The sequence below is a fragment of the Equus asinus genome, chromosome 7 (genome assembly GCF_041296235.1).
Source record: "Equus asinus isolate D_3611 breed Donkey chromosome 7, EquAss-T2T_v2, whole genome shotgun sequence".
Lineage (NCBI taxonomy): Eukaryota > Metazoa > Chordata > Mammalia > Perissodactyla > Equidae > Equus > Equus asinus.
The window spans coordinates 26,068,456-26,092,349 of NC_091796.1; the positions used below are offsets into that span (position 1 = coordinate 26,068,456).

The following is a 23,894-nucleotide window of genomic DNA, read 5'->3' on the forward strand; positions in this document are numbered from 1 at the left end:
CTCCGCTGCAGGCGTCCCAGTGTTTCGTTGGTTCGAATCCTGGGCGCGGACATGGCACTGCTCATCAAACCACGCTGAGGCAGCGTCCCACATGCCACAACTAGAAGAACCCACAATGAGAAATATACAACTATGTACTGGGGGGCTTTGGGGAGAAAAAGGGAAAAATAAAATATTAAAAAAAAATTATACAGATATCACTCCTCAAAGTTAACAATTGTTAACCTTCTTTTAGCCTTTTTTTCCCCTGGGGCATAGATACATAGGTACTATAAATATAATTCATTTACGAAAATTTGATAATACTATACATGTTTCCGTTCACCAATATATCATGAACATGTATTCATAGCATTCTTTACACTGGCTGCGTAGAAGTGCCGACCTCTTTTTAGCTAGGCTCCCAGGTACCTTGAGTTTTAGTGTGTTTTCCTGTAATAAACTCAGGGAACTAATCAGTAATAGATTCTGGAAAAGTACATCTAATATCTTTATAGTACTTTTCAGGGAACATTAGCACATATTAACCGTGTAAATGAAATGACAGTGATATCTATCTCAGAGTAATTTGGAGAAATAAACAAGATAACAGTGCACGGCACATAGAAAACAACTCATAATGTGAGTTATTACTGATAGAGTCAACAGTCCCGTATGGGAAGTAACATTACCACCTCGTACATATTTTGGATGAGAAAACTGGCTGGTAGAGATGAATTAAGAGCTCGAGCTCAAGGACGTCAATCTGGTAATCTCAGCTCGTCTGACTTCAAATTTCCTATTTTTGGCACTACACCACATTGACACTCTTTCCTGTGGGACTAGTCCTTTCTGCTAGCTGCCTCCAGCTAACATTATTTTCCTATTTCCCAATTCTTGAGAGCCCAACAAGGAATTGCTTGACTTTGGGATGGTTATTCAGCTGGAATTAAAAGGGGCCTTAATGAAGTTAAGCTACCAGGACAACTGGTGTAAGGAAAGCGAGGAGTTGAGCACGGGGGAGGAAACGGTTTTGCAGCTCGTGGATTTTGCCACGAGGCTTTGCCGTTGCCCTGGAGGCACTAGGAGGGTGGAGAAACCAGTAACGCCTGAAGGACTACATTTCCCAGGTGCCCGCGCGCCGCGGGCCGCGTGACCGCCGGCTGGAGCGCGCCGGGCCGTTCGGTCCGTAGCCGCGTTTTCGGCCGCTTCCTTCTTCTGTCCCCGCCTCCCGGCCTCCGCAGTAACGCGGCCCGGGCAGGAGCCCAGCCGGAGCCGGAGCCGGAGCCGGATCCGCAGCCGCAGAGACGTGGAAACATGGAGGCCTGAGCTGGCGTGCGCACCCGGGCTGCGGCGGCGACCACAGCTTCTCCCTGTCCTCCTCTGCCACCCGCTCATCGGTCAATGAACTGGAAGCGGATCTCCCCGCCGGCTGAGGCAGGTGGGCTGTGGCGCTGCCCCCGGCAGCGCGGCCCTGGAAGCCCAGCGGGCCCCCGCCCCTCGTCAGGGCGGGTTGGGGAACACCCTCTCTTCCCCTCCCCGGGTCGGCGCCGGCAGTGGAGGGGCAGCTCCGCCAGGGCGGGGGAGAAGGGTCCCTTCCTGCCACTGGGGCACGGGGCCTCCCTGGAGGGGCTGCGCCTGAGCCGCGAGAGCTCCTTCCATCTCCCCGCTCCCCCCTTGCAGGGTGCAGTGGCACCTAGAGCCGAGGGGTGAGGGGGTGTGTTAATCCAGAGAGCGAGAGGGACCTCTGTCCGAGTTTGGTGTTGAAAGTTGGGGGGATACCGACGAGCAAGTCGATGGTTTGGGAATTAGGGCGATGTTGGTCTGACAAATGGGTGTGTGATGGGCAGGCTGAGCAATAGTGTTTTTTTTTTTTTTGACATATACTTTTTTATTGAGTTAGAATTCGCATTCTATAAAATTCATTCTTTAAAAGTACAGTTAAAGTACAACTGATTGGTTTTTAGCCTATTCGCAGGGTTCTGCAACTAATTCCAGAACATTTTTATCACCCACAAAAGAAACCTTTTACCCATTAGCAGGCACTCATTCTTCCCTCCCCAACCCCATGACAACTATCAATCGCGTTTTAACTGAAGGGTGAAAGGTGGGAAGTTAGCTCAGGTGTTTGTGACCTGGGGGCAGTAGTGGGGATTGAGGGTAGTGGGGTGATAAAGCTGATAGCATGCTTGGAATAGGGCCAGCAAAGGGGGCCCTAGAGGGGCAGATGGAGTGCGATCCTTGAAACGGGAGAGGGGAGGCTGCAGGGCGAAGTGTGTAGAGAGAAGATGCTGTACTGGAAGATATGAAAACATGGGGAGTGGAGACCATGGAGAGGAATGTAACCTTACAGAGGAACCCAGGCTTTTGGCCTGATCAGTTGAGGGCTCAAGAGAGGAACTGGAGGTAGAAGGGAAGAGAATCTATAGGAATAGGTGAGTGGTTGCTGCTGAGCATGACATTTATGAATATGTAGATTTCTAGAATGATCCTGCTTTGTAGTTTGTCTCTTAGATCATCTTCCCAGCAACACAGAAGCTGGGCAAGTATAAATATTCCCATTCTGCAGATGAAGAACCAGTCTTTTAGAGATTAGGTGACTTGCTTAAGCTCATCAGGTTAGTAAGAGGGCAAAATGAGGTGGGGATTAAAGGATAATTGATGAAACTCTCAGTTGCAGGTGGATTAAGTGGCAGAGAATTGAGGCAGGGCAATGTTACAGGAAGGATATTCAACTATTAAATGTATTGTCTATATTGTTATGGTAGATAGGTTAAGGACTTTTGTTTTTGTACCTTTTAAATATAGAAAATTCAAACAGTGGAATAGTATAATATACTGCTATGTGCCCATTACCTAGCTCCAACAAGTAGTAAATCAGGCTAATTTAGTTTTGTTTATATCCCTATCCATTTCTGTCCCCACTCTCCATTATTTTAAAGCAGATCTTAGGCATACCATTTTGTTAGTAAATATTTCAGTATATGTCTGTAGAAGATTGAGTCATTTTCTTTTTAATATATCCACAATACGGTCATCACACCTAAAAAAAATTAATAGTAAGCTCTTAATATCATCAATATCTAGAAGGACTTATTTTGTAAAATGTACCCATTTGATGTAAGGGGAGTAAGCAGTGCAAACACTTTGATGTTTGACCCTGAAAAATATAGTATAATTGCTTCCTGACTTTTTTAGTAGCCCCTGTTATCCTGACTGTTCCATTTTCTTGGTTAGTATGGTTCATCTTTGTACAAACAGTTTGAAGAATTGTCACTTTGGCTGGCTTTTTTTTTTTTTAGATTGACACCTGAGTTAACAACTGTTGCCAATCTTCTTTTTTTTCCCCTTCGTTTTCTCCCCAAATCCCCCCAGTACATAGTTGTATATTTTAGTTGTGGGGCCTTCTGGTTGTGGCTGGCTGGCTTTTTAATGGATGGAGTTTTGTGAGGGCAGGAGAAAAATGGAAGTGAAATATACTGCAACATGCACAAATAACTATTATGTCTCCTGATGCTCTAAACATTTGGGCAATTTGATTATGCTTTTCTCCTCTAGATAATTTCACGTATTGTTAGAAGTTGTGTAGTGTGTATTATTAGTTTTCTATGACTACTGTAACAAATTACAGCATACTTAGTAGCTTTAAACAACGCATTTATTATTTTATAGTTCTGTATTTTTAGAAGTTCGAAATGGGTCTCACTGGCCTAACGGCAGTGTGTCAGCAAAGCTGTGTTCCTTTCTGGAGGTTTCTAGGGGAGAATCCATTTCCTTGCCTCTTCCGGCTTCTAGAGGCTGCCACATTCCTTGGCTTGTGGCTCCCTTCCTTCATCTTGAAAGCCAGCAACATTGCGTCTCTCTGACAGTTCTTCTCTAGTCAATCTCTGACACAGCTGGGAAAAGCTCTCCACTCTTAAGGAACTGTGTGATGAGATCAGACCCATCTGGATAATTCAGGATAATTCCCCCCACCCCAAGATCCTTAGCTTAATTACATATGCAAAGTCCGTTTTGCCGTGTAGCACAGAATCACAGGCTCCGTGGATTAGGATGTGGACGTCTTTGGGGGCTATTATTCCACCTTCCACAGGATGTTTTGGGATATTTTGCTGAGATTTAAGAAAATAGGTGATTTCCTTTGCTGCTACAACTGCACTGTAAGTGTTTTCTTCCACTTTGTAGATAATGGGAATGGTTAGAGTTAGAGAGGACTGTTCTGTTTTCCTTTTTAGTGACTATAAACAAATTTATGGGAAATACCTGTGACACTTGTAGTGCAGGCTTTGGTAAAATGAGACCTTTGAAAGTCATTAAGTATAAAAGCAGTGTAACATCATGTAAAGTTGTCTGTATTTTGTTTTGGTCTCTCTTATTCATGTTTTCTGAGTATTGTTTGCTTGTAATCAGAGTGTATATAATGCTCAACTGCTGCTTGAAGTCATAGGACACTCTGGGGCAATGATGGTTCCCATGCCCAGAATGAGAGGGCAGGGACTCTGTCCCACTGGGTGATAGAGGCACCCGCCACTTCACAGGAAGACTCTTGAAGTGAGAGAAAATTTTCAGGTAGAATGAGCTACTGTGAGACTTGAGCTTGAAGCCCTTTCTTGAGTCTTTCTTCTGTGATCCATCTGGGCATGGGTGAGTGCTGTGGGCCTGAAAAGCAGAGGGCAAGATGGCTGTTGCTGCTCTTCCTTTCCTAGGGCAGGGAGAAGACTGAATCTTAGAGGTGGAAAGGGTTTCAGCAAGTCCTCTAATTTGGTACCCTGCTTCCTGAGGGGGTTCCACTTTCCGACTTAGCTCTCAAGGTCGTGACTGTCTCTGGGTGTGAAGGTCCTGGCCCTCTGATGGTGGTGCGTTTTAGTGTACCACTTAATCAGTAAGTAGTAGTTTGGGAATTGTTGAAGATCTGCTCCTGCCTTTAAGCTTATTTTCCCTAGGAGGGTTCTTAGCGGAGCTTAGTGCTCTGAACTTCTAAACTCCTTGTAAACAGTTTGTAAGTTATCCTCATGTTACTTATTTCTAGACAAAATAACCTAAACTAGTAGGGTTGAGAAAACTTTACAAATAGGTTTTATTTATTAAATGGTTTTGTTTTTTTCATTTCTTTAAGGAAGTTTGGTTAGTACTTTTTGATGTCTTCTCTAATTGTTATCATGTTCTTTAAAAATGCAGACACCAGGCCCACTGTCGGGGCGGGGGTGGTTGTGGGGATGTGGGCAAAATGGGTGAAGGTGGTCAAAAGGTACAAATTTCCAGTTATAAAATAAATAAGTACTGGGGATGTGATGAACAGCCTGGCAACTATAGTTAACAGTACTGTATTGTATATTTGAAAGTTGCTGAGAGTAGGTCTTAAAAGTTCTCATTGCAAGAAAAATTTGTAAGTATATGTGGCGATGGATGTTAATTTTTGATGATCGTTTCACAGTATGTATGCATATTGAATAATTATGTTATACACCTGAAACTAATGTTAGCTGTCAATTATATATCTCAATTTAAAAAAGTGCAGATGCTGAAAGTGGCTGTAACTCTCCTATAAAGACATTGGAAGAGTTAGAAAAAAAAATCTTTTGTATGTCATGTGATTGATAATATGTTTCTTGTTTAGATTGAGTCAGTCACTGAGTCTCGACAGTTCTTCCTTCAAAATATCTTTTACAACCTTCCACGTTTCTCTTAGAATGCTTTCTTTTTATTTTTTATTTTTCCTTTTTCTCCCCAAAGCCCCCCGGTACATAGTTGTATATTTTAGTTGTGGGTCCTTCTAGTTGTGGCATGTGGGACACTGCCTCAGCATGGCTTGATGAGCAGTGCCATGTCCGTGCCCAGGATCCCAACCAGGGAAACCCTGGGCGAACTTAACCACTCGGCCATGGGGCCAGCCCCTAGAATACTTTTAAGGCCTCCTGTATCAGTTAGGATTAGGTTTAGTTGTGAGTAACAGAGATCTGAAAAATAATAGCTTAAACCTGTTATCAGTTTGTTTCTCATCTAAAAGAAGTCCGGAGGTAGACAATTCAGGGCTGGTATGGTGGCTCCACTGTCATAAGAGACCCAGTCTCTTTCCAGTTTCTTATTCTGTTGTCCCTATGGTATGGCCCTTGATTTCTGGGTCATAGGATGGCTGCTGGAGTTCTAGCTAATATCCATGTCCCAAGCAGCACGATGGAGGAAGGGACCAAAAAGTGGCTGTAATTCAGTGTTAATCAGAACTTAGTCATATGACTATGCTGGCTGCAAGAGAGGTTGGGAAATGTGTCTTATAACTGGACAGGCAGCAACATGCTCAGCCAAAAATTGGAGTTCTGTTACTAAAAGGGCCGGCAACTGGGGACTGGAGTAGGCAATTGGCATTTTCTACTGTACTTCATAATTAGTGTGTCTGCCTGTGGACTCCAGACTAACATACACGCCTCCTAGAACTCTAGTTGTGAATCCTGGTTTTGTTACTTATGTGCTTTGGCATCTTACTCGAACTTTTTGAGCTTCAGTTTTCTCCTCTGTAAAATAGAGCTAATATTTATGTACTTGTTAGAATTAAATGAGAATACTTTTTATGCATCTGGCAATATATGCACTCTAAATACTAGCTGTTTTTCCTTCTCCTCTCTCGGGTTTCTGAACGTGGATATCTGAGCGGATGGTGTAAAAAAGGTAGAAATTGGAGAAGGGCCGAGGGGAGACTATAAAGTTTGGTATTGGCCGTGTTGAGTTTGAGGTGTCATTGGGACACGCGATGATGATGTATGGCAGGTAGTCAGGGAAATGGTCTGGCACCCACTAGACTGTTGTGTACTGGATGTAGATGTTTGAAATCACCAATGTTTGGGGAAGAGTTCACTCATCTAGAAGACTTCGGGCTGAATGCAGTTCTACGGTCACAGTGGGTAAAGTGGAAGACATGCCCCTTAGAAGCCTCCCCATAAAGCATCAAGCATCAGCTTGCTTTCTGGCCTTTTTTGCTCCCACTTTGATTCTGTCCCTACTCCAGCCATATTGAACTTCTTTCAGTTCCTTGAATGGGTCCTGCCTGTTTTTGTCTTAATTCTAGGCCTTCATGCATGCTGTTCTCTTTGCTTTGAAAATTTTCTGAACCCCACACCTAAGCAGGCCAATCTGTCTCACCCTTCAGGTCTTAACTTTTAGGGCATGACCTCTTTCACTGAGTCTTGAATAGTTGCCATATTATAATTTCATGTTGACTTATCTGTATCTCTTACTCTACTGTAAGTAAATTCCATTCTTCAACCGTTTTAACTTTGGCACTTAGCGACGTGCTGGCCACATAGTGGACACCGAGGAACTGTTGACGAACTCCTTGTATTTACATAAGCATACTGTGATGTAGCTTGGGTATGGCTAGCTTCCTTTCAGCCTTGCACTTTTCTTTGGTAATTGCACATTGAGTTATTTATATGAATCAATGATTGTGAAATAGTAAAGCACTCTCCAGTTTATTTAAAAGTGAGTTGTTCTACTTAAAGTGATACTTGTATGTTGTTAGAAAAGATAAGTAATACTCAAAGGCGTATTACAGAGAATCAGCAGTGCTCTGCCTTACCCATCCTCTCTTTTAACTCTGGTCCCCAGAGGCACCTACTTTTTAAAATTTTATTTAAACAAATTTTTTTAATTGCAGTAACATTGGATTATAACATTATATAGCTTTCAGATGTACATGGTAATATATTTCGAATTCTGTGTAGATTACATCATGTTCACCACCCAAAAACTAATTATAGTCCATCCCCTCACATGTGAGCCTAATCTCTCCTTTTCCCCTCCCCTCCACCTACTTTTAACTGTGTTTATAAATAATATCTAAGTGAATATTTGTGTTTTATCGTTTTGGATAACACCTGTTGACTCCTTGTTATGGTAGATGGAGTACTCTTCCTCCTCCTCCCCCTCTTCCAGCCCTTCCAGTGCAGCTATAGAAGAGCTCGTGGTTGATTGAGTGCTCAGTGTTTTCCATTTGGACCATGTAAATAGTGCTCAGGCTGAGCTGAGTAGTTGACCTTGTTTTGTTTCCCAGCTCCCCCCCACTTCCCCCTGCCGTTATTTTTCCATGAGCGTGTTGCTAATTTTTACCAAATACTTAGAAAGACCTGTGGGGATTGGGGCCCAGGAAACTGATGCAAGATGTTACTCTGGCTACTGCTGTTACTGTGAGCAGTGAGCTGTTTTTTGTCCTTGTCCCAGAGGCCTCATGTCTCTATTAGCATGCAGGTGAGGTAACTCTCAGACCCTTCCCAGTTCCTGACTGACAGTGTGGTGTTTGTGCTTTCATTATGGAACTCCTGTTATTGGTATAAGAAGACCTTCTAGAAAGGTCTTCTGATATTCTATATGAAGACTTTCTGGAAGGGTCTTCTGATTTTCTACTTTTCTGTCTCCTGTTTTCCATTTTCTTCTTGTTCTTTATTATGGGAGTTTCCTTGATCTTATCTTCTCTCCTTTCTGTTGAATTTTTTTATCCTAGTTTTAATTTCAAGTGTCTTTCCTTGTTGTTTCATTATTTCCTTTTTTGTGACATCTTGTTCTTGGTTCATGGAAGCAATGTGGTAAGTGGTTAAGAGCGTGGTTGCTGCACCCAGCCTGCCTGAGTTTGAAACATGGTGTGTCACCATCTCTATAATCTTGGGCAAGTCACTTAACTTTTCATTGCCTCAGTTTATTCTTCTAGGCTGAGTTGGAAGACATTTTATGTGAAGGCCCAGATGGTAAGTATTTTAGGCTTTGTGGGCCAAGAGGCGAAATGGAGGATGTTATGTAGGTACTTATGTAACAGGAGAGAAAAAATTTCCACAAGATTTTTTATTGATGAAATTCAAAATACAATACTCATAATGGTTGAGAAGAATTTTTTTGTAATAAAGAGGAGCTCACATTTTACTTAATTGGGGTTTAAATATATTGTTGCCTATTATCAAAATTGATTACAAATGTTCACATTTAATGCCGATTTTTAATGAGATTTTATGTACTTCATCTTTGAGAATGTCTTCTTGTACAGATATGTACCGCCAAATACTAACATCAGTCCGTGAACATATGGTTTTAGTAGAGCATACTTATTGCTTGGAAGGCATCTATAGAATTCTGTTAGATTCTTTTCTTTCTTTTTTTTTTTTTTTTTTAAGATTTTAGTTTTCCTTTTTCTCCCCAAATCTCCCCTGGTACATGGTTGTATATTTTTAGTTGTGGGTCCTTGTAGTTGTGGCATGTGGGATGCTGTCTCAGCGTGGCCTGATGAGCGGTGCCATGTCTGTGCCCAGGACCTGAACCAGCGAAACCTGGGCCGCCGAAGCAGAGCGCGCGAACTTAACCGTTTGTCCATGGGGCCGGCCCCAGATTCTTTTCTTGATATTTACCTTTTCCTAAATCGTTGCATTGCAGGCTAATCACTTCCAATTGAGGGTTACAGGGAAGCTCCTTGTTGCACAGTTGAATGGTTTTTGAAATGTGGCAAGTACTTTTGTATTGCGGTCTGCGGAATGCTGCTAGAATTGTAGTTTGATTTTGGGAAATATGTCTATGGCATATCTGTGTGCGATTGGAGATCTTGCATCTTGTTTTAATTTTTGACAGCGTAGGAAGTGGATAAAGCAGCTTGACATCACTTGTAATTCAAACAATGTCAGCTGGCCTTGAAATGACTTTATCTCAGTATAGGTTTTGCATGTAGGTGTGTTGGACTTCTAATTTTAGGTTGAATTCATTGAGAAATATTGAATCTGCAGCAATGAATTTCCAAAGTCCTTCACTATTGAATAGTAGTGATCGAAGGAGATTCTTGTTTAGAAAAATTTCAGTCTCAACTCTGAGCTTGAAAAATTTCAATGAAACTATACCACTGCTCAGCCATTTTACTGTGTAGTAGGACATATCAGAATATTCAGCTTGTATTTCTGATAAAAATTACATGGAACTGATGATGGTTAAGTTCATGAGAACGAATTAAGTTAACCTTTGTAAACTGGTTCCACAACACCTGATAGATTCAAATATTTTATGCTGATTGATCAAACAATAATGAATAGGCTTTAAACGCCTTGCATTTTCACAAGGTTTGTAGGTTTGTCCAGCTAAGCTTTTTTCTGCTTCACACATATTTTTACCACAATCAGTGAGTTATACATCATAGCAGGTTCCGCTTCAGGTTGTACTGAATTAGTATTTTTCTCACCTTTTTTGGAAAATATTCATAGCTGTAATTGTTCCATATAGACTGTTCTTTGAGCAAGTCTTTTCACTGAGAGAGAGAAAAGTCTTAAAGATGTTTATTTGCTCTGGACACCTTTCTTTGGCTGCTGTAATCAAACACAGTTTAACTCATGATTGGTAAATGACTTTGCTTTCTTGGTTAACAGGTGAACCATTTGGAAACTTTGCTTGCAGCCTCGTTTTTCATTTTTATTTCCAGGAAGACATTCTGCTGTGATGAAATGGCTTGTTTTAAGTTTTCTAATTTTCCTGATCGTTGCTGTCGTGAACTGAGAGTTAGTGCTGTGTGGTAGGGTATGCTGGGCCGTTGTAATGAGTGCTTAGCTGTTAACGACTTCCTGTATGGTGTTCTTCTGGCACAGCTACAGTGCTATTACATAATAAACATAATGGCCGGCCAGATGGTGCAGTGGTTAAGTTTGCAACGTTCCCCTCTGGCAGCCCAGGTTTTGCCGGTTTGGATCCTGGGTGTGGACCTGTGCACCACTTGTCAAGCCAAGCTGTGGCAGGCGTCCCACCTATAAGGTAGAGGAAGATGGGCACGGATGTTAGTTCAGGGCCAGGCTTCCTCAGCAAAAAGAGGAGGATTGACGGCAGATATTAGCTCAGGGCTCTTTCTCAAAAAAAATTAAAAATTAAACAAAAAAATGACATCTAATTAGATAAAAAACATCTAACTCCACTGTGACTTAAAAGTGTGACATCAGAGTCTACTTTCTTCTTTTGATAGATAATCCACTGGTGATAATTTAAAAAATGTCACAGTATAGCACTATGCAGGACACTGGAAATGCTGACTTATAACTGTGTCATTTTGATTTGCAGTGTGCTGAGTAGTGGTATAAAGGGATAAGAGCACCACATACGGTCTCTGTAGTAACTACTCAATTATGAAAGCAGCTTTAGACAATATGTAAACAAATGAGCATGACAGTGTTCTAATAAACTTACTTTATGGACGCTGAGGTTTTTTTTTTTAAAGATTTTATTTTTCCTTTTTCTCCTCACAGCCCCCCGGTACATAGTTGTGTATTTTCAGTTGTGAGTCCTTCTAGTTGTGGCATGTGGGATGCCGCCTGAGCATGGCCTCATGAGTGGTGCCATGTCTGAGCTCAGGATTCAAACTGGCGAAACCCCGGGCTGCTGAAGCAGAGTGTGCGAACCCAACCACTTGACCATGGGGCCGGCCCCAACACTGAGATTTTAATTTCGTATAATTTCCACGTCACAGAATATTCTGGGTTTTTTTGTCAACCATTTAAAAACAGAAAAGTCATTCTTCAGGCTGCAGGCTGGGTTTGGCCTTTGTTTGTAATTTGCTAACCCGTCCATGATCCAGGTGGTGAGAGTAACGGAAGTGCTACCTCATAGGTGGTGGTGAGGATTAAATGAGCCAATATGTGTAAAGCGCTTTGAGTAGTACCTGGGGGCATGATGGATGCTACATAAATGTTTTGCACTTATTGTTATTTTCATTATTATCTCTCTGAGGATATTAATTTTCATTTTTGATTTTTTCTTCTCCCTGAATCATCTGTTTTCTGATTCCTTTGGTGTATTTTGGTTTCTTTGTTTCATGTTGGAGGCTTTCCTCACAAGTCTGATCATTTTTAGTTGTTCATTCTTGCTAAGATTGAGACCCCCAAAATTGACTGGAAGCTGTTTGTGTGAGTGGCTTTTGTTGAGTTGAGGGCATTGCTGTAGGTGGCAAGCCAGCTTTTTAAATGGGGGGCATCCCAAACGTCTGTATCTCTTCCCTGGGTCCTCCTTCGTTTCTCTTGAGAAGAATCGTCCACTCTGCTGCCTTGGAGGCTGGGAAACCCTGTGTGACTGTGGAGCAAGCAGGCTTTAACTGCATTCATCTGTTTTCATCCTCCTCCTCATTACCCTTCCCAGCCGTGGCTCTCGAGTTCGGAGTCCTTCTAGTGAGATTTTTCCAGAGAGCACACTAGTAGTCTCCTCCTAGGGAGGGAAGACCCACAGACTTAGCCCTGCACCTTTGCCTGTCTCCCATGCTGCTTTTCTCCAGCTCTTTCACCTTCCCAGGGTTCCAGGGGTGGATTGGCTTGCTTCTTGTCAGCATCCCCTTGGCAGGCACTTATGTTGAGGCTTCCTCAGCTCTGCCCATTCAGTTACTACCACTCTGTCTCCTGTCCATCTTCCACACCTCCTCTGATCTGATCTTTGTGGGCTTGTATCTGTTTATTTATCTGTCTATTTATTTATTTATCTATTACATATCTATTTATTTATCTATTTATTTTCATTACTCTCATTGCACTGGAGTGGAATACCCCACTGTACCCAATATAGCACTTGGAACATAGTAACATTTTAGAGAATGTTCCATTACTTGGTAAACTAATGGCACCTGTGGCGTTTAGCTTGCCCTTTGTCTCGTGACCATTGCCCACTATTTCTCTGGTTTCCTGTTTCAATGATGAGATTTTGATTTAAAGTCTCTTGAGTACAAGTAGGGCATACACACACACACACACACACACACACACACGTATTTGTTTTTCCTTTTTCAGGAAACAGGTGATTCTGGAATATAGCTTATGATTTATGGATTCTCAACCTGAGTTGAGACAGAGTGCACTAAGGTGTCATTTGCATATTTTGAGGGTGTTAGGACAGAATTGGTTATCATGGATTTTCAGATCCACTAATATTTATTTTCCATTTAAGGCACATTAAATCAGGAGACAGTGAGTCAGCACACATAAAAGAGATTTAATTTTATGTGTATAGTCAAATATTTCACAAATTAAATACAAAATACTAAACATATCATTTCTTGTTCAAAGTATTCTTTTTGCCTGTGATGGTAAAATTGGCTTAGGGAAATATCTGAAAAGTAAAATAGCAGTATAAGAGATAGCAAAACAAGGTGTTATTGAAAGGGTAGTTAAATTCCAAATGAGTGGTAGAGATGATTACACCTAGGATTGGTGAGAAAAGAGAGAGATGTTCTATGCTTAGTGAATAGGGTTTACGGGGCTGGGGGACAGATGTGGTGTGAATGGCAGGAGCAGAGGCATGGATGAGCGTGCTAGCTGTTGAGAAGACACCTTACCTCTACTTTGTCATGGTACTTATTTGCAAATTGGGGTTTACAGATTACTTTTATTAAAATCACAGTGAATGCTTCTTAGAAAATGCAGATGCCTGGGCCCTACCCTGACATTCCGAGTCTTTGGGACCCAGGCATGTGGTCTTCAGGTGTGTTTTGTGTACATTTAAGTTTGAGGACCACTGGTTTGGAGGGTAGTTGGAAATAAAGTTGGAAAGTGAGCTTTCAGATTGTGAAGGGTCTTGAATGTCAGTATTCTGTTTTTCAGGTACTGAAGGATCATTGAGTGTTTTTGAGCTGGTGAATGAAATGAGGGAAGTGGTAATTTTACTAGTATTAAAAATAAGTTATATTTGGCCTTTTATTTGGCTAAGCATCCTCTGTGCCAGGTCCTTCACTGAGTGCTCTGCGTGCATCATCTTGCTTCATCCTCAGAAAATCTTAGGGGTTGTAGGTATTCTTGTTTTTCCCGTCATGCAGTGGCATTTTGTAAATGGTGAAATGGAGATTCAAACTAACTCTGTGCAGAGTTAGCAGGATCTTTCTCACCCTGGAATCTTTGATCTTAATTGTGATGCTGGACTGAATTTCCTGTTTATTAAGGATTAATAGAATAGTGGAGTGTGTGAAGTGAATCGAAGTGGAGAGATTGAAAGCAAAGAATTAGGATATTGTTGCTCTAAGTCGTGTGAGATTATAGAAGCCTGGTCTAGCAGGGAGGCGATGGCAATGTAAAGGAAGAGGTGGATTTAAAAGATGACGTGCAGAATTGTGATGCTATAGAAGAACCCACAAGACTTGTTGATGTCATTGCCTTTACCCTAGCAAAGGTAGAGACCAGGGACTCTGGAATTAGATTGTCCAGGTTCACACTCTGGCTTTGCCACTAATTATCTCTGGGACCTTGGGCAAGTTGCTTAACCCGTCTGTGCCTTAGTTTCTCCATCTGTAAAATGAGAAGATTGTGCCCACCTCTTAGGGTTGTTAATGGGGACTAAATGACTCATTAATTGTAAAGCATTTAGACTAGTTTCTTACATATAGATAGTATAAGTAAATTGGCTATTTAAAATTGCCATTGCACACACTATTCTCTCTGCCTCAAGTGCTCCTTCCTATTTCCATAGCTTGTTGTAATACTTAGCATATGTGTTATAGTAATTTATTGACGTGTTTGTCTTTCTCACTAGGCTTTGAGTTCATTAATGGCAGGAACCTGGTTTTATTCATTTCTGCATTCTCAGTGTCCATGATAGCACTTAGCATTTATAGTGAGTGTGTCATAGGTATTTGTGGAATGAATGCTTGGTTACGTGAGATAACTTGAGGCAAGAATGCTGCTACTGCTGCTGCTCGATAGAAATAGTGACTTTTGGAGGGGTTGCTTGTGTTGGGGGGCAAATGTTAAATTCTGTTTAAACATTTATGATGATAGCAAGACGTCAAGTTGAAATGTCCATGAAGTAAAGATTTGTGCTTGGATTTTGACTGAAAAGTCAAGATGAAATGTTAGTTCTGGGGTCACTCACGTAAAGGTTAAAGCACAAGCCAGAAGCATGTTCAGATCCTTCCTGAAGGAGAGCATGTAAAGAGGGAACAATCCATTTATTTAACAGTTTTATTTTTATTTATTTTTTTATTTTTCGTTTTTCTCCCAAAGCCCCCCAGTACATAGATGTATATTTTTAGTTGTGAGTCCTTCCAGTTATGGCATGTGGGATGCCGCCTCAGCATGGCCTGACGAGCGGTGCCATGTCCACGCCCAGGATGTGAACCAGGGAAACCCTGGGTCGCTGAAGTGGAGCGCACAAACTTAACCTCTCGGCCATGGGGCTGGCCCCTAACAGTTTTTTTTTTCACTTTATTTTTTTAACCATAAACATGTTATAATTTAATCAAGCAGGACAGGAGGACATAAAGTGAAAATCCCTTCGCTCTGTATTTCCAGTCCCATTCTTCAGACGTCACCAGTCTTGAACCATTGCTTATGTTTCCTTCCAGAAATTGTCTATAGAAATTTACATGTTTGTTTAGACTAATGGGATCCTACTATATGTGCTGTTCTGTGACTTTGTTTTTGCTTGAAGTATTTAGAATATCTTTACATATTAACACACAAGATCTATCTGATTCTTTTCAGTGGCTGCGTAGTATTCCATTGTATGCTTATTCCATACTGTAGTTAATCCCCAGATGATGATCATTTCGGTTATATTGTGTATTTGCTATTCCAAACAATGATGGCATTAACATCTGTATGCATAGAGCTTGTCAGCTTGTTTGAGTTTACCTGTGAGTTAATTTCTGAAAGCAAAATTGTTGGCAGAAAGAGTATGCGCACCTAAAATTTTGATAGGTATTGCCAGATATCTACAAGTAATGGTGGGGGTGCCTGTTTTCTTATTACCCTCACACTGCTAACAAGGTTTTTTTTTTACCCTTCACTAGTCTGATGGGTGAAAATGATACCTTAGTGTTTTAATTAGCATATTTTATTCCTAGTTTATACTGAAGATCTTTTCATATATCCACTAGCTGTGGGACCTTGGCTATTTCAACAAGTAGTTTTTTGAGTAAGTTGTCTTAAGCAGTGTGCTGGAGGTTAGTCAGGGATATGGAAGAAATGTAAGGCCTGATTCATGCCTCTCAGGAATAATCGACCTCTGGAGATATGTCGTATATACTACAGAAAAATAACATTTCCAGGTAGTTTTAACCTAATGGGAACTCTAGGGGAGTGATGGGACGTTGAGAAGGAAACTGGATTTGGGAGGGAGGATGGGATCAGTTGTGCACATAGGATCGAGGTCTTGACTATACTGCATTAAGGATGGGTCCTTTGAAAGGTTTACTACTGAAAGCATCAGCAGTAGCACACTTTTCCTTTCTAGTACAGACTTCTGTAAGGAGCCTTGTTATCCACAAAATTACTAATTATATATATAATATAATTATATATATATTATCCTTGAGTTAAAAAAACCTGCAATATTTTAGGGCTATAGATAGAACTGGCATTCTGGTCAGGGTTGGGACTAGGAGATATTTGAAAGTCGTATCGTGGAAACCGCTAGGGGAACCAGGAGATCGGCTCAGTTACTGACAAACTGAGGGAAAGAAGAGCTGAAAGCCCAGGCAGTCTTCGATGCACGGCCAAGGAAAAGCAGGGGACTCTTAGGAGGTGAGGTGATGGGATAGTGAGCTTTTCAAGTTCCATTTTATTCTGATTTTCAGTGATAACGGTCCTGGGAGTTTCAATAAATTGGGTGCAGGTGGGTGTGTGGGGTGGTGTGTGTGTGTGTTTGGAATCCTTGGCATGAATCATTGCAGAGGAGATGCCATTGGGCCTCCATTTTCTCCTGGGCTTTGTGTGAGGGTGGGGAGCCTGTGGAACTTTCTGGTAAACGTACACCGTGGCTGGTCTTCCCTTCGCTGAACTTATTCCTCCTGGGCATTCCAGCTGCCTCCGGCACTGCCTTCACTCCCTGTTCTCAGCAGTTAGTACCCTGTTGGTGCCGCCTAAGGGAGTGAGGGCTTGATTGGGGGTGACTGGGCAGGGTGTCCTGGTCACAGCTGTTAGTCACCCCGGGGTCTGGCCTTTTTCTGGCTTCTGCCTCTGGACTGCAGTTGCTGTTCATACTCTTGGTGCCCTTGCTTGAGTGCTCTTGGCCTGCCCTGGGATGTCATTTCCCGTCTCAGTCCACCTCCAGCTGTTTTCCATTTTATGAGGATTCCTTGCAGCATCTGGTCTCCCATGAATTCTTGAGCATGGCTGTGTTATTACTGACAAATTTTTTTTGCATTATTTCTAGGGTTTGGGGAGGAAAAGCGAGGAGGGAGGCATTGCATTTTGCACTCAATTGACTGTCTTGGTTTTCCTTGTTAATATTCTGTTCCATCTCTCTTGATAAGCTTGCAGGCTTTATTCATATGGTTGTTTTAGAAAGGTTTCGTAGTGGTCCTCAATTGTGCACTTATTATAATACTTTGTGGTCTATCCTAGCAGTTTTGAAAATAAAATTTACTTTCTATAAGTCAATAGAAAAAAGGCAAAGGATAGGAATAGGTAATGGCCTCGTTCACAGCAAGAGAAATGCAAATTAAAACCGTATTGAAAAACTGTTTTCACATATCACTTGGCAAGGATCAAGCAGTTTGATTAAACAGTGGTGGCTGTAGGGTAGAGAAACAGGCATTGCTGAAGGGAGTACAGGTTGGCACCCTCTAAAGAAGGCAGCTAGACTTTGTAGGGGAGGACAAATAATTTCCCCTCTACCCTTGTGAGCTCTTAGCTGAGACCCCTATAATAAAAGACAGATGAACAGGAGAAAAAGAGAAGTTTATTAACATGTAACCTCATGTATGCGTGGGAAAAATGAATAGCTTCCTACAGTGGCTGAGAATTCAGACTTAAATACCACCTTAAAAGGGAAAGGGGGACGTGGGCCTCCTAGGGGAGAGTAAATGATTTTTGAGAAAGGTGAATGGGCCCTTGGAAGAATAGATGGGAGGTGCAATAGTTTGTGACAAAGTTTGTCTGAGTGTATTGTCAGCTTCCAGTTTCCTCTCCTGTGAGAAGAGTCAGTCTTCTCTGGTTGATGAAGCTCCGGAGGAGAGCATATACCACAATTGAGTTCCTTTTGGAGGATCTGTCTTTAGGCAGATAAGGGGAGTTCAGAGAAAGCCTCTCTCTCTGCTTTTGCTGTTTTTCAAGTGCTTGCAGCCCCAAATAATCAAAATGCCCAAGTGGCATATTTTGAGGCTGCTCATTTTGCTACCCTTCAGCAGTATCTATCAACATTAGAAATGCACATAATCTTTGACCTAGCAGTTCTGTTTCTCTGGATTTATTGTACCTATTTACTCATACATGTGTGAGGTATCTTATATACCAGGATATTTATTGGAGAATGATTTATAACAGTAAAAGACCATAAACTGCTTAAATTTCCATCAATACAGAATTTATTAAATTAAAAACTGGAATGTTGTAGAGTTGTAAAAATGAATGAGGAAGTGCTTTGTGTGCAGATATGTAATGATTTTTAATATGTTTGGGAAAAGCAAAGTAAAGACATATATAGTTCGCTATGGTTTGGGTTAAAAGGAGAAAATATGTTTATATATACATAAGATATCTGTGGAATGATACCCAAGAAACTGGTAATATTTTTTCTGAGTTGAGAAACTAGGCGGTTAGGAGATGGGATGGGAGAGACTTTTTACTGTATACCTTTTGAATCATTTGTATTCTTACCATGTGCGTTACTGATTCAAAAAATAAAATGCAAATAAAAAATGAAGTCTGACTTAAATTTTCATTAGTAGGGTCTATAATAATATTGTTTCTCTTTGTTATTGTTTCTCCTTATCTAGGAGCGATGGGGTGGAATTTTGTTCCTTTGAAAATTCAGCATTTGTGTACCTGATTAAACTCCCAATGTAAATAGTTGTAATTGATTGCTTTTAAGTTACCACAAGAAAAGTAAAATACTTATGTATTTAATTGAGAACAAATTGCTCTGATTCTCATTTCTTTTTCTCTGGTGTAATTTTTATCCTTTTAATTTTAATGAAGCATAGGAAAGGGAAGTTGAGTCTGTGGCAGAGGTGGGGAACACACAACTAAATTGCTCATGCCAGTAAACCCACACTCTCAACCAACCCATTTTGATTCACACACTTCGGTGTTTATCCAGTGAACTCCTGTTAGGCCCACAATGCCTCCTGCTAATTAGCGTGAGTCACCAGATTAATAGAGGACTATAAACAGATTGTGGAGGTCTTTTTGTTTCTTTAAAAAAATATATTTCGTCGAGGCCTATTTAGGAGTCACAAGGATTTTTAAACAAAAGAATTTCAAAGGTTTGATAAAACAGAAATAGCATGCCTTAAGGAGGTGGTAGAGGACAAAATCTGCTGTATGCTCCCCAGAGTCATGAAGTTAATGTGGAATCCTGCCAGGACCCAAACACATGACTGACTTTGCTTTTATTGAAAAAGTTCAGTTTTGAATAGACATGAAAGGAAGGATTTACTTGGGGCAAATTGGGGAAACTAGTCTAAGAGAGCATTCCAAGACAGCAAGTCAAATAACTGTGAGATCCTGTTATTTCATTATGTGGTAATATACGTGATGCAGTAATTTAATATGCAAAAATAAAGTTAGGTTGTGACAGAAATGATCTGTTAGTCTAATTTGTTGGCACTTTTCTTGGACACGTAGGTTAGATTTTTGCGTTTGAATTTTTTTAGTTGATTTAAAAAAACTTTTTATTTTGAAACAATTAGACTCATAAGAGGTTGCAAAAACAGTGCAGAGAAGACCCGTGTACCTTTCGCCCAGCTTCCCCCAAGGTTGATATGACCATAGTACGTGATCACAACCAGGACGCTGGTATTGGGACAACATGACAGACTGCACACTGTGCTTGGGTTTCGCCAGTTTTTATATGCACTTGTTTTTTTTCTTTTATGTGTATAGTTCTGTGAAATTTTATCACATGTATCGATTCATGTAAACGCCGTCACAGTCAAGTTACAGAACTTTCCCGTTCCCACAGTGCGCTGCCTCAGGCTGCCCTGTTACAGTCCCCTCCTGCTCCCTGACCCTCCGCGCTCTACAACCACTGTCTGTTCTTCACTGCAGTTCTGTCATCTGGAGTGTTATACAAATGGAGCCGTAAGATGGAATCGTTTTTGCTTGCTTGCCAAAACTCTTTTTTAATAGAAGTTGTATTTTCTGATGGTGACTTTTTGATGAACCCAGGATGTTGTTCTGTGCAAGGTCCTATACCCTGCATTGGTCTGAATATTTCTTCATGGGGTTATCTAATTTGTTTCTCTAGCTTACTGGTTTCGAGTGCTCAAAGCATTTTATGATTTCTCTTCTTTTAAATTTAAGCTGTTTTTTATGGCCTAGAATGTGGTCTATCTTGGTGAATATTCCATGTGAGCTTGAGAAGAAAGAGTATCCTGCTGTTGTTGGCTGCGATAGCCTATAGATGTCAGTTGTGTGCAGTCAACTGAAGGTGGTATTGAGATCAACTCTGTCTTTAGCTTTTGTGCCTGCTGATCTGACCATTTCTGATAGAAGGGTGTTCAAATCTCCAGCTGTGTTAGTGAATTCATTTCTTTCTCCTTGCAGTTCTGTCGGTTTCTGCCTTGTATGTTTTGACACTGTTGTTAGGTGGATACACATTAAGGATTGTTATGTCTTGGAGCATTGTCTCCTTTATCATTATGTAATGCTCTTCTTTATCCATGATAACGTTCCTTTCTCTGAAGTTGACTGTGTCTAAAATTAATAAAGCTACTCCTGCTTTCTTTTGAGTAGTGTTAGAGTGGTATATCCATCTCTCTACTTTTATCTATATATGTCTTTATATTTAAAGTCAGTTTCTTATAGACAACATATAGGTGGGTTTTGTTTTTTGATCCACTCTGATACTGTGTTTTAATTGGTGTATTTAGACCATTGGTGTTCAAAATGATTATCGATATGGTTGGATTAATACCTACCATATATGTTACTGTTTCTATTCATTGCCCTTGTTTTTGTTCTTATTTTTGTCTTTTACTTTTTCTGCCTTTTGTGAAAAGTTCATTCTATTCATTGCCCTTGCTTTTTTTTTTTCTTAAAAAAAAAGAAGATTGGCACCTGAGCTAGCAACTCTTGCTGGTCTTTTTCTTTTTGGTTTTTTCTCCCCAAATCCCCCCAGAACATAGTTGTATATTTTCATTGTGGGTCCTTCTAGTTGTGGCATGTGGGATGCTGCCTCAGCATGGCCTGATGAGCAGTGCCATGTCAGCACCCAGGATCCAAACCGGTGAAACCCTGGGCGTCCAAAGCGGAGCGCGTGAATTTAACCATGCGGCCACGAGGCCAGCCCCTCATTGCCCTTGTTTTTCTTCCTATTTTTGTCTTCTACTCTTTTTCTGCCTTTTGTGAAAAGTTCTAATGAAACATTTAATGATTCCATTTTCTCTCCTTTCTTAGCATATCAATTATACTTTTTGTTTTTACTTTTTTTACTGGTTGCCCCAGTATTTGCAATGTCCATTTACAACTAATCCAGGTCTGCTTTCAGATAACACTGTACAGCTTCCCAGGCAGTGCACATACTTTATTTTATTATTGTAATTTGTTCCCCAAAGTCCTAGTACATAGTTGTATATCCTAGTTGTATGTCCATCGAGTTCTTCTACGTGGGACACCACCTCAGCATGGCTTGATGAGCACTGTGTAGGTCTGCATCTGGGTTCCGAACCTGTGAACCCCAGGCTGCTGAAGCAGAGTGTGTGAACTTAACCATTACACCACCAGGCTGGCCCTGCAAGTACTTTATAATAACGAAGTATTTCTAATTCCTCTGTTCTCTTCCTTGTGTCATTGCTGTGGTTCATTTCTCTTATATGTGCATAAGCTATAATCATCAAATACATTGTTGCTGTCGTTATTTTGAGTATATAACGTTTTGAGATTTTTTTTTTCACTCACCACAATCCCCTTGAGATCTGTCCAAGTTATTGGATGTATCAGATAGTTTGTTCTTTTTATTCTGTTATATGGATGTGCCACAGTTGCTTAATCATTCACTTTCTGAAGGAAGTTTTGGATTGTTTCCAGTTTTTGGCTGTTATGAATAAAGCTGTCATCAACATTTGTGTATAGTTTTTTGTGTGAATTTAAGATTTTCTTTCTCTAGGATCATAGCCCAGGAGTGCAATTGATGGAGTTGAATAGTATGTTTAACTTTATAAGAAGCTGCTAAACCGTTTTCCAGACTGGCTGTTCACTTTGCATTCCCACCAGCAACTTATGAGAGATGCAGTTTACCCGCTTCCTTGGCAGTATTTGGTACTGTCAGTACTTTAAATTTTAGCAATTCTAATAGATGTGTAATGGTATGTCATCGTGGTTTTAGTTTGTATTTCCCTAATGGCTAATAATGATGGACTCTCTTTTCGTGTGTTTATTTTCCATTTGCATATCTTCTTTGGTGATGTGTTCAAATCTTTTGCATATTTTCTAATTGAATTGTTTCCTTACTGTTGAGTTTAGGAAGTTCTTTATATATTTTGGATATAAGTCCTTTGTTGGTTATGTGACTTTAAAATATTTTCTTCAGGGCCCGGCCTGGTGGCGCAGTGGTTAAGTTCACCCGTTCCGCTTCTAGGCGGCCTGGCGTTCACCAGTTCAGATCCTGGGTGCAGACATGGCACCGCTTGGCAAAAGCCATGCTGTGGTAGGTGTCTCATGTATAAAGTAAAGGAAGTTGGGCATGGATGTTAGCTCATGGCCGGTCTTCCTCAGCAAAAAGAGGAGGATTGGCAGTAGGTAGCTCAGGGCTAATCTATCTCAAAAAAAATTTTTTTCTCCAAGTCTGTGGCTTGTCTTTTCATGCTCTTAACAGGATCTTTCACAGATCAGAAGTTCTTAATTTTGATGAAGCTTAATTGATCAACTTTTTCTTTTATGGGTTGTGCTTTTTACATAACGTCTAAGCTTCTCCTAACTCCAGGTCACAAAGGTTTTCTCCTATGTTCTCTTCTAAAAATTTTATAGTTCACTTTTAGATGTATGATCATTTGAATTAATTTTTGTATACGATATGAGGTTTAGGTCAGAGTGCTTTTTTTTGGCCTGCTGATGTGCGGTTGTTCCAGCAACATTTGTTGAAAAAACTGTCCTTCCTCTATTGAACTGCTTTTGCATCATTGACAGAAATCAGTTGGCTATACTTTTGTGGGTCTGTTTCTGGATTTTCTCTTTTGTTTTATTGATCTCTGTGTCTGTCTGTTACTACTGTGGGTTTGAATTTAATTCCTCTTTTCTGACCAAGCTGTGACTATTGCTTGTTAGTAAACACACACACTGGTGGAAATGAAATTTAGATTTGAAGAGATAATAGCTTTAATAATATATAGCATTAAACTATATCAGACAAATAGATTTTCTTTAGTTTGCTAGTTGTGTGCCTCAGTAAAGAACAATTCATATTTTTGTTACTGTTAATTTAGTCATGTGGTAACTTTGTGTTTTCCATATATGTTAAAAATTTAAATTTGAGTAGGAAATAGAATGGTGAAGGATATTAAAAAATATTTTTTAAAATTAAAGTAATATATAGACATAGTTTTAAAAAATCAAATAAGATGATGGTCTTAAAATGAAAAAACTGCACTACTGTCCTCCCCACTCAGAGTCTTTGGCCACACACAAATCTCTTAGCTGTTGCTTCTCGTTATTTACCTCCTTATTTATAACTAATATGCTTTTACTGTTATTTTCTGAGTTAGTAATTTTAGATGTTTTCTGTTGACTTCCTACCTATTATGGAAGAATGAAGATTTCGCACTCTTAAACCACCACTCTTACTTCTTTTACTAGCATCTTCCCAATGTAGTTACCTCAAAAGTTTTAGTTAAATCTGTATTTAGAATTTGCATTATAATGATTATATAAATATTGATTGCGTTGAATTGAGTCATATACTATGACTACATGACCTTTCTTGAGCAATTTTTATTTTTCCCAAAGTACATAATCTTTAAAATATCATTTACTTTGTTTTCTATGTAACCATCATTCATTCCTCCT

General features: G+C 40.4%; 1 protein-coding gene across 8 annotated transcripts in view; it reads left to right on the forward strand.

Annotated features, from left to right (window-relative positions):
• Positions 1-1,113: 1,113 nt before the first annotated feature.
• Positions 1,114-23,894, forward strand: part of DYM (dymeclin) — a 374,085-nt gene continuing 351,304 nt past the window's right edge. For 4 of the 8 annotated variants that reach the window (XM_070513083.1, XM_044774709.2, XM_070513086.1 and 1 more), the window contains exon 1: positions 1,114-1,420. The gene's annotated coding sequence lies outside the window, so the exon portion shown is untranslated. The remainder of the gene's footprint in view (positions 1,421-23,894) is intronic. The other 4 variants (XM_070513084.1, XM_044774710.2, XM_070513087.1 and 1 more) reach the window with 2 other exon arrangements.